The following is an 11,029-nucleotide window of genomic DNA, read 5'->3' as shown; positions in this document are numbered from 1 at the left end:
GTTCCTGCTGTTATTATCGTTAAATTCCGCAATTTATGAGTATTATATTATATGTTATTACTGTTATGATGATTAACTATTTAAAAGAGGTATTCCGTTTTGGTCTAGCTGGCCTTGTCTTCACGAGAGGCGCCATCACGACCGGGTTCGGGGATTGGGTCGTGACAATGATGTATTTAACTTTGTTAAAATACTCATAATTAAATGTTATAACAATCGTATACAAAAATTAAATTGTATGATGATTGATTTTTAAAAATTGTATTGGATGATAATTGATATTTTCGCTTGGAATTTAGTGTATTAAGAGTTATAGTTGTTAACTTACATCAAAATCAGGTGAGATATTATTTTTTCAAGCAACCAAATCTTTTAGAGAAAAAGAAATATAGCTTCATTTGGTAAACATTTTATTATGATTACTTTGAAAAGTTTAACCCTAGAAAAACTCTTTATATAACATCTATATCGAATGCATAATAAAGCATTTGTAAAGAACTTTGTGAATACTTTGGTTCAGTGCTTTCTTCAAATGTTAGAAGTTTTACTTAGATAATGTGGCTTCCACATGTTTGTATTTTTAATCTAGCTAAATTGCGATGACAAATAGTATGGTCTGCATTATACAATGACAAACAATATATGTTCGAGTAAATGTCATCGTAATAAATTAAAAACATATTCTTTTTTCATAACCTTGCTCTAATAAATAATACAATATGCAACATTTATAAGGTTTCTCCATGTTTATTTGTATTTAAAAGACAAATAACAGATATTTTCAGTTAAAAGATATTCTTATAATTTATATCAAAATCTTGGTATTAACATCTTATACAGGATGTGAGACTATAAACTCGGGTTTAACACAAATTCGATTTTGGATTAGAAATAGTGTAACACAAATTATTGGGCCCGTGCTAGCGCAGGACTAATGGCATCTAGTGTGTATGTATATATATATATATATATATATCGCTGCTTCTAAATATTTATTTGAACAGAGTAAATTTACTTTTGTGACGACCTAAAGGGTCATCACCTATTTTAATTGAATTCTGTGTCTCCGAGGCCTTAAAACCTCATTTAGAGTTGCCTCGATTTGCGTGCGTAGTCCGGGCGCGTAGCCAGAAAGCTTAAATGTGAAATTCTGTGAAAAATATTAAATTCAGGGTGCTGAACTGCAGGTCTTCAGGGAGGCCTATGCGGCCACAGTCCTTTTTGCGCGGTCCACACAGAGGGTCTGAGAGGGGTATAAATAAATGGGATTTTCAGTTATTTTTCACTTTTCAAAACCCCAAAAACATAAGAGGCGATTTTCCAAACAACCCTTCTTCTCCAAAACATTGGTAAGTGATTTCTAACTCATTTTCTTCACTCCTTAACATCTTTTAACATGATTTCAACTTCAAATCAAAGATTTTCATGGGGGAAATTGAGTGTTTTGGGTAGAACCTAGGTTTTTCAAAAATTAGGGATTTGGACCTCAATTTGAGGTCCGATTTCAAAAAAAAATTATATATTTGGATTCATGGGGGAATGTTTAACCGGGTTTTGGCCCGAACCTCGAATTTCGACCACGTGGGTCCGGGGGTAACTTTTTGACTTTTTGGGTAAAACTTTGGAAAACTTTCATGAATTGGGGTTGATTCATTTAGCACTTATTGATGTAATTAAGTAACTTGTGACTAGATTCGAGCGGATTGGTGGTGGAATCAAGGGGTAAAGCTATAATTGAGACTTGAGTGGTGTTCAAGGCATCGAGGTAAGTGTTTGGTCTAACCTTAGCTTGAGGGATTAAGAGTTGGGTCCTATTTGCTATGTGGTAATTGTTGAGTACGATATATAGGCATGGTGACGAGTATCTATACGTTGGTGTCTAGCATGACCGTGAGTCCTTATATTGTAAATATCATGACTTCGTTGTATCTTTCATGCCTTGGTGATGATTTCTATTTATTGTGAAAAGTCTGTGGAAGGAATTGTGACCTTTGAACATCGAGGAGCATTGGGTCAAGTTATATTATGAATTGTGGAAATATATGAGATGATTGAACCCTTTGGAGCATTGGCTCAAGTGGTAAAGTGAGTTATGAAATAAAAGTGAAAGAAAGAGAAAGAGTTATTAAACTATTCCCTTGTCGGGATATTGTTGCTTTGTTGGTTATCTCCCTTATCGGGATGTTGAGATTATTGATGTTGTTCCCTTGCCAGGAATTTATTGTTTAATTGTTGTTCCCTTGCCGGGATCCCTATTATAATCTTGTTTATTCCCTCGCTCCATTGTTTGTGATTGTTGTTTGGGTGAGGAAGAGTGATAAAAGCACAAAGGGTGATGTCATGCATTGTTGTTTGTGAGGAAAGAGTGTAAAGCACGAAGGGTGATACCGTGTATGATTGAGATGAGAAAATGTAAAGCACTAAGGGTGATGCCGTGCCACATGATGTACCATTCCGTGCCGATTCTATTGACTATATGGTGAGGAGAGAGAGTAAAATCACGAAGGGTGATGCCGTGCACGTTTAAATGATATTTGCTATGGTGAGGACGAGAGTAAAAGCACGAAGGGTGATGCCGTGCAATTATTGTTTTGTTGATTCCTTATTGGTATCCGAGTTACGTTGTTTCTCTCCTTACTTGATGCCTTTTATTCAAAACTGTTATCTCCCCTTAGTATATTTCCCCTTTCCCACATTTACTAGCTATTTCTGTATTTTCTTTTCCGTTGTATATATTTAAACTGCACAGGTTTATTTGGTAGTCTGGTCATAGCCTCGTCACTACCTCGCCGAGGTTAGGCTAGGCACTTACCAGCATATGGGGTCGGTTGTGCTGATACTACACTCTGCACTGTGTGCATATCCGGGAGCAGCTTTCGGATAATAGTTGGAGGGCTTCCTTCAGTCCACTCAGAGACCTAAGGTAGACCTGCAGGCGTCCGCAGGCCCTGGCGTCCCCCTATATCCCATTTCCTGTTTCCTTTATCTTTGTTCAGAAACAGTATTATGTATTTTTCTTCAGACCTTGTATTTAGTAACTCTTAGACAGTCTGTGACACTGTGACACCAGATTTTGGGGGTATTGAAGTTTAAAAGTTGTAATAGACGTAGTCTTGAGTTGTATACTTGTTGACTTCCGCTTTAATTCTTAAAATTTCGCTTTTATTATGTTGTCACCCTATGTTTTTATAAAGAAGCAATATGAAAAAGGTTAGCAGTTAGTTAAGGTTTGGCTTGCCTAGCTCTCATTAGTAAGCGCCATCACGACTCTCGAGGGTAAAAAAATTTGGGTCGTGACAACTTTATACTCATTATGATGCTTGCAACCTTTAGGAAAAATATTCTTTTTAACTAATGAAATTTGGAGTTCATGATTATAAGCCTAGCTTTCAGCTTTATACAATTAATTGTTAAAATAAATGATGAATTTGTTTGTTAATACTGTAACTTTAAAATCTTTGTTAGAAGGATATAAAAATTATGCTAGAAGTATAGTGTTGAAAATATATTTGGACTTATCTGAGCTCTAAAAGTTTTGCTCCTATTAAAAATCGATGTGTTTATATATAAATCACATTCATTTTACTAAGCCAAAAGTTTAAGCTTTAGTAGTGTTCAGTTGTAATGGTAAGTTAAGCTTCAATAGTGTTCAGTTGTAATGGTAAGTACAGTACTTTGAAGCTTTGAATAATTTTGGAAAATATGACAAATGAGGCTAAAAAAATTTATTTACTTTACTTTTTGTTTATACTTAGTTTTAGTGGCTTAAAATTTCATATTTTAGAGTAAGTGCTTCTATCGAGGATAATGAAAAATAATCGGTAGGGGTAAGGCTTATTTTTCATAAAAAAAAGTTGTTGGGAGTATTTTTTTAGTAGTTACACTTTTTTTTCCCGTAGGTTACATTATTTTATACATATTTTCTCTAGTGACTATTTCTCACTTTGTGGTATTAATAATACTTATGTGATGATCCAAAATGTCATCTTTAAATTAAATAATCATATCGGTATTTTAAGACCTTGAAAAGTGCAATCAATAATTTCTCAATTTGCGTGCGCAGTCCGTATAATTTTCTGAAAGGTTTTTATATGAAAAATGGATTAAATTGTGAACTAGAGCTTTAAAACTCAACTGAGTTGACTTCGGTCAACATTTTGAGCATACGAACCCCGATAAAAGTTTTGACCTTTCCGGTAGTTCCGTATCGTGATTTGAGACTTGGTCATATGCCCGAAATTGAATTCGGAGGTCCCTAGATAAAATTATCGCCTAGAAATCTAAGGCTAAAGATTTTTTAAGTTTGACCGGAGATTTGACTTTTTGATATCGGGGTCGAAACCCAGTTCTGAAAATTTTCGTAGCTTCGTTATGTCATTTATGACTTGTGTGCAAAATTTGAAGTCAATCGGATTTGATTTGATAGGTTTTTGCATCAAATATAGAAGTTGGACGTTCCTAGTTTCATTAGACTTGAATTGGGGGTGATTCACGGTTTTAGCATTATTTGATGTGAATTGAGGTTTCGACAAAGTTCGTATGATGTTTTAGGACTTGTTGGTATATTTTGTTGAGGTCCCAAGGGCCTCGGGTAGATTTCAGAAGGTTAACGGATCAAATCGGACTTGAATTTAGCTGCTGAAATTTTCTGGACAGCTTCTGCATTTTTCGCACGTGTGAACAATGACCGCACATGCGTGAACAGTATCCGTATACAGTACCCGTGAACAGTACGTGGACAGTAAACCCGAAAAATTTCTACACATAATGTAACTTCTGAAAATGGGATTGGAGCTCGGGGAGAGGCGATTTTCGGGAGATTTTCAGAGAAAACAATGGGGTAAGTGTTCTTAACTTAATTTTGGTTAGATTACCCGAATCTATTACTAGCTTTGGCATTAAATCAGTGAATTTAGTTGGAAGAGTTTGAAAATACTCTCGGATAGATTTGAGGGTCGAAATGTTATCGAAATTTAGTAATTTTGGTATGGTTAGACTCGTGGTTGGATAGGGGTTCATATTCCGTAATTTTTGTCGGGTTCCGAGATGTGGGCCCCACGGGCAAATTTTTAGTGCAATTTCAAATTTTTAATGGAAAATGTAGAACTCCATGCGAAATTAATTCCTATAATTTTTATTAACTGAATTGAATTATTGTGGCTAGATTCGAGGCATTTGGAGGTCGATTTGAGAGGAAAAGACATTGCGGAGTAGGATTTTGCGCGAATTGAGGTAAGTAACGGTTATAAATCTGATCCTGAGGGTATGTAACCCCGGACATTATGTCGTATGACTATTTTGGAGGTGACGCACATGCTAGGTGACGGGCGTGTGGGCGTGCACCATAGGGATTGTGACTTGGTCCGTCCTGCGAGACTGTGAAATTAATTGGCCTACTGTTTAATACACGTTCCCTCTGTTTTCATAGAAATTGACTGCACTTCATGTTAGAAATCATGTTTAGGCCTTATGTGATCACTGTTGAGACCTGCGAGGTCGTGTACTTGCTGAATTAGCTGCTAATTGTTGTTTTGTACTTAGTCATAGCTTTTCTTGCTTGTTATGCCTCTGTCTCTTGCTGTTCATTGTTGATATATGATATTACTTCTGTTTGGACTGTTTATATGATTTCTGAGAGACTGAGAAACTGGAGAGAATGATGACTGAGTGAGACCGAGGGCCTAAGTGTGAGGTTATAGATACTATAGCACGTGAGTTGTCCGTGCGGATCCAGATATTATATTATAGCACGTGAGTTGTTCGTGCAGCACGTGAATTGTCTGTGCAGATCCAGATATTATTATAGCATGTGAGTTGTCCGTGCGGATCCAGATATTATATTATAGCACGTGAGTTATCCGTACAGCACGTGAGTTGTCCGTACAGATCCAGATATTATTATAGCACGTGAGTTGTCCGTGCAGCACGTGAGTTGTCCGTGCGGATCCAGATATTATTATAGCGCGTGAGTTATCCGTGCAGCACGTGAGTTGTCCGTGCAGTTTATAGCGCTTGGGCTGAAGGATCCCCTCCGGAGTCGGCACACCCCCAATGAGCGTAGTCGACTATATATATATGGACCGGGCTGCACGTCGCAACGGTTATTATGAGGTACCTGCTGAGTGTGAGTGCTGATTGATGAGAGTTGAGTCATGAGGGACTGAGAGGCTTGCCCGAGGGGCTATATATACATACATACGAGTGATGCTTTGCCCGAGGGGCTTGTTTTGTGAAATTTCTATCTTCACTCATCTTTATACTGAGCCTCTATTAAAAATGTTAAACAAATATTTTGAACAACTTTCATTGGAACTGGAGTTTTTTTACGAGATGTTTGGAATTAAATTACTGATTTGGTTTTGTTATTTCCACTGAGATTTTTAAGTTATGAGATGAGCTGAGTAACTGTTGCCTTGAGAGGTTATATTTGTTTTCAGTTAATTGCTGCACTTAATTGCTATTTATCCTTGTAATACATATTTATGGAATATTTGATATCTGGGTTATTTGAGTACGCACTGATGAGACTTAAACTGTTAAATTGAAAGTATGACTATTCTTATTGAAAGTTATTGAGATAACTATATTTTCATAGCTCGTCACTACTTATCAGTTCCTTATTTATTTCTGTTACTTACTGAGTTGGTGTACTCACGTTACCCCTTGTACCTCGTGTACAGATCTAGACAGTTCTGGTCACAGTGGTTGCTGATTGAGGAGTCAGACTCAAGAGACTATTGAGGTAGCTGCATGGCGTTTGCTGACCTTGACTCTCCTTTCCTTTCATATTCTACTGTTCTATATTTTCAGACAGTGTTTTATCAGTCAAATGTTGTTATCATTTAGATGCTCATGCACTCAGTGACATCGGGTTTTGGGGATGGATTGTATAGTAATTTTGGAGTTATATTCTATTTTTTTTTAAAAAGGATTTCTTTAATATTAACTGCTTCCGTCTTTATTTAAAAGTTCTACTGTGTTGAGATGTCGAGTTGAGGCTTGTCTAGTTCCACGATCGGCGTCATCACGACAGGTGAGATTTTGGGTCGTGACAACTTGATGCTATTCTATTGAGAGATTGTCATTAGGTGAAACTCGCATGACAAGTTCGAATGCAATAAGAGGATGATGGAGTTGAGCTACTATTTTATTGATTCTCTCAAGACTTAGTCGATGATTTGTCCATAAGAAAATCGAGAATTTATGCAATTTGTTTTTGTTGATTATTACTTGATTTCTTAAGAAAATAGGAATACCCTATTTTGGATCTCAAGCATACTTTCAGTCTTTCAGGGATGATTTTTCAAGCCATTTTTTGGTTATCATATTTGTCATTGCACCGGTTTTATTTGCTACACGCGGGACTACTTTGAAGGATGGGAAGTGATCAAAATTAAAGAAATTATGTGGTTTGAATACGGTCGGTAAATTTAGTCTGTAATTTACGTCGGTTCCTATTATCTCTCACTGCACGATTTTTATTTTCAATGAGTATATCTCAAAATAATAACAAAAATTTATTTAATAATGACATGACAGTTTTGCATTGACCAAATTTAAATACCTAACCCATTACAAAGACCCACTCATTTCGGACTAACCTGCGCCAACAACTAACCCGACCCGTCTTATTTGATTTATATGTAAACTAATTCGAATCAAGTTAGTCAATTCATTCGAGTTTTTCGAACTTGGTAATTCAAAAGAAAATATTTAAATGAGGAACTTGCTATAAAACAAAAATCAAAAGAACAATTAACAATTCTTCGATTTAAACGGTTCTACTTGCATATACTATAAATTAACAATTGTTTTGCATAAACTATTTATATGAATAATGGCGGTAAAAACAATAATACACATGGAGAAAAAGAGAGGAAAAAGCAAGGAAATTGACAAACTCAGTTGCTAGCGGTTCAGTCCTACCATCTAGAACTCTTTATAAAGTAGCCAAATCTCAACATTCTTGTTATCACCAGAGATAATTGTTCAATTCTACCAATAGAACCCGAAATCCTATGTATGCTTAAATAGAACCAGAATTTGAAGAACCCTAATTATAAAAGAAAGAAAAAGAAGAAAAAAGAGGGTTGTTAAAATGAAGAAGAAAAATCGAGTTTTTTTTTTTTTCAATTAGGGTTTAGATTTGGGTCGGGGTTAGCCCGAAATGAGTGGGTCTTTGTAATGGGCCAGGTGTTTAAATTTGGCTAGTGCAAAATTGCCACGTTATTATTAAATAAATTTCTGTTATTATTTTGAGATGACGTTAATGATAAGGGTATATTTTAGCCAGAAAGAAAATGTCAGGAATTACTTTTAGCCCAATAGGTGGACGGAGGGTATATTTGACCCTAAGCCTATAATTTAGAGATAGTTCTGTCCCTTTTCTGTTGATATTTTATTGTGAGCAAGCAATAAGCATATTTATAGCCTATTTAACCAAACTTTGAAAATCTCTTCATCTTTTTTAAATATAAAATTTTAGGAGTACTTTGGAAAAATATAATTTATGTTGGTTAAAACATTTGAGGCCCTTTTTTGTTTTTCAATGTCAAGCAAAATAATTTGTATTTGACCAGATCTTAGAAATAGCATTTGAATGTATAAATTTAAAAAAATGGAAAAAAGAAAAAAAATGTATAAATTTATTTTTTAATTAGTATTAATTATTTAGATATTATTACGAAAGATCGGACACCAATAAGAGATACATTGGTGAATTAAAGACAGATAATTTGACAAATATAAATTTTTATTAAGCCTATTTCTATTCTTAAAAATCTACTTCCTGTTATAAAATAAAGGCTTTTAAAGTAAAGAAATCAAAGACAAGTAGAGAGAGATTTATTATTCAACTTTCAAAACTGATGTACATAATGAACTGAAATCTCCTCTATTTATAGAAGAAAGCAAACTGCTGTGTAAGCTGCTACTGTAAGTTGTTGTGTAAGTTGCTTGTAAGCTGCTACTGCAAGCTACTATGAAGCTGCTTGTCAGCTGCTTGTAAGCTGTTGTGCAAGCTGCTTGTAAGCTGTTGTGCAAGCTGCTTGTAAGCTGCTGTGTAAGCTGCTTGTAAGCTGCTTCTGTACCAGATATAGATAATCTTCTGCTGGGGTGTAATCTTTATCCATAACAGAGTACTGAAATGATAAGTTTCTTCAGGAAGCTTATTTACGACAGAGTACTAAATGAACATCCATAATATAATATATATTTATAACACTCCCCCTTGGATGTTCATTGAAAGATAATGTGCCTCATTAAAATCTTACTAGAAAAAACCCCGTGGGAAAAAAATCCTAGTGAAGGAAAAAGAGTACACTAAAGAAAAAAGAGTGCATCGCGTATTTAACTCCCTTTGATGAAAACCTTGTTTCAAATATTTGAGCCTCCGCATTCCAATCTTGTATACCATCATCTCAAAAAGTTGAGTTTGTAGATAATATTATCCACCACTATTTCAGATCGATTTAAATTAATCTCATCAAACCAAGAAGCTGCTACAAGTCATTTCATTGAGTTCCTTGCAACTTGCATGCATCAGCTGCTTGTAGAAAACTTCAATGAAGTACTAAATGGATAATCTTCTTCAGGAAGATTATCTACAGCGGAGTAATAATATTTTCAAAGCATTCCTCCTTGGATGTTCATTATGTGCCTCGTTAAAACCTTACTAGAATAACCCCGTGAAAAAAAATCCTAGTCAAGGAAAAAGAGTACATTAATAATATACATTGCAAGCTGCCTCATTAAAAACCCTATAAGAAAAACCCCGTGGGAATAAAAACTAAGTAAGGAAAAAAAGAGTGCAGTGCAGATTTTACTCCCCCTGATAAAAGACTTGGGTATATCAGGACCAAGGAGTTCATTATCCTCTTTTGGACGTAACAACGGATCCTTAATCTATGTAGGAGAAGAACTATATCTTGCTAGTAAATTAACAGAAAATGTTATGGCAAGCCTTGTAGCATTAGCAAGATACATTAGTGCACCAATTGCACTGAGATAGGGTACTTCGGGACCAAGAAGTTCCTCATCCTCTTCTGGAGGTCGGAACAAATCCTTATCCACTTCAATGGGCGCGCTTTGTCCATGTAAAAGCGTTTTAAGATCCTTTCTGTATAGGCAGATTGATGGATAAAGATCATGTTCGCTAAATGTACAATTTGCAGACCGAGACAAAGTTTTGTCTTTTCAAGTTATTTCATCTCAAATTCATTCTTAAGATATTCAATTGCCTTTTGGAGCTCTTCTGGAGTTCCAACAAGATTTATGTCAATAACATAAACAGCAAGTATATCAAATTCTGAATACATGGACAAATAACATTATATATGTAACTTTCTTTCAACAAATATTCACTAAGGCGATAATACCACATACGCCCAGATTTCTTTAAACAGTACAAAGATCTTTATAATTTGATCGAGTACATTTCTCGAAATTTTGAACTATATGCTTCATGCATTTTAAATCCTTCAGGGATCTTTATAGAGATTTAATCAAATAAGTCATATAGGTTATGACTCGCAATTAAATGACATGACATCTTCAGGTATCTGGACTACTGGTCCGATCCTCACAGTATTGTGCACTATATTGTATCAAATATATCGTCGACGATCATTTTGTATCGGTTCGCAAGTGACATAACTTGTTGAGAACTCATCACTTTCTTTATTTTCATGTACCTGAGCTTCTTCTGGAGTTTCATGAAATGTTATGTCGTGGGCTCTTCTAGAGCTCATTTCCTCCTCATTGTGATCATTTTGATCATTAGCTCCTTATCATTTTTCAAGGATTGTTACCTTTGGAACCGATTGGTCTACCATGCTTCATGCGTACAATAAACTCTATCCTTCAGGGACTTTAATTTTAATAGGAGCATTTGTAGCTGAAATATGATATTGTATTTTGGATCACCAAATGCTTCTGGCATTTGGATTGAATTATCTTCTAAGTGAGGATCATATTAATGATAATTCGATTCATATAGCATATTTTTCAGTTGTTTATTCCATCCCCCAAA

This window comes from Nicotiana sylvestris, chromosome 8 (assembly GCF_000393655.2).
Source record: "Nicotiana sylvestris chromosome 8, ASM39365v2, whole genome shotgun sequence".
NCBI classification, from domain to species: Eukaryota; Viridiplantae; Streptophyta; class Magnoliopsida; order Solanales; family Solanaceae; genus Nicotiana; species Nicotiana sylvestris.
Note: the sequence above shows the minus strand (reverse complement) of the source record.